The sequence below is a fragment of the Penaeus monodon genome, chromosome 20 (assembly GCF_015228065.2).
Source record: "Penaeus monodon isolate SGIC_2016 chromosome 20, NSTDA_Pmon_1, whole genome shotgun sequence".
Classification (NCBI taxonomy): Eukaryota; Metazoa; Arthropoda; class Malacostraca; order Decapoda; family Penaeidae; genus Penaeus; species Penaeus monodon.
Window position 1 is genome coordinate 35,280,214 of NC_051405.1, and position 344 is coordinate 35,280,557.

Sequence of the window (344 nt, forward strand, 5' to 3'; positions counted from 1 at the left end):
TTAGGGGGGGGGGATTTAAGAGTAAGAAAGAACCATTTCATTAAGCAATTATGTATACATTACCTTTTGGTATTATTATTTTCCATTCACAGTTTTAGTAGCATAGCTTACACATTGATAAAGTAAAGAAAGAAGAATGAGTATGAATTTGGTGAGACAAACATAATTTTGAAACTATATTTGTATACTGTAGTTTTATTATCAACACTTTTTAACTCTTACTTTTATGCATGTGGGATAAAAAAATCTGTTTGCAAAATCAATGGAGTTCTTGCAATTCCATTTGAATTTAAGTATCAAACAGTGAAAAGTTTCCATCCTGACTTCAAAACAAATTGAAGTTT

At 28.8% G+C, this 344-nt stretch overlaps 1 protein-coding gene across 1 annotated transcript in view; it reads left to right on the top strand.

The window, feature by feature from the left end:
- The window catches only part of LOC119585778 (PCNA-interacting partner-like), a 9,518-nt gene that overhangs the window by 7,421 nt on the left and 1,753 nt on the right, over positions 1-344 (top strand). The window lies entirely within an intron of this gene.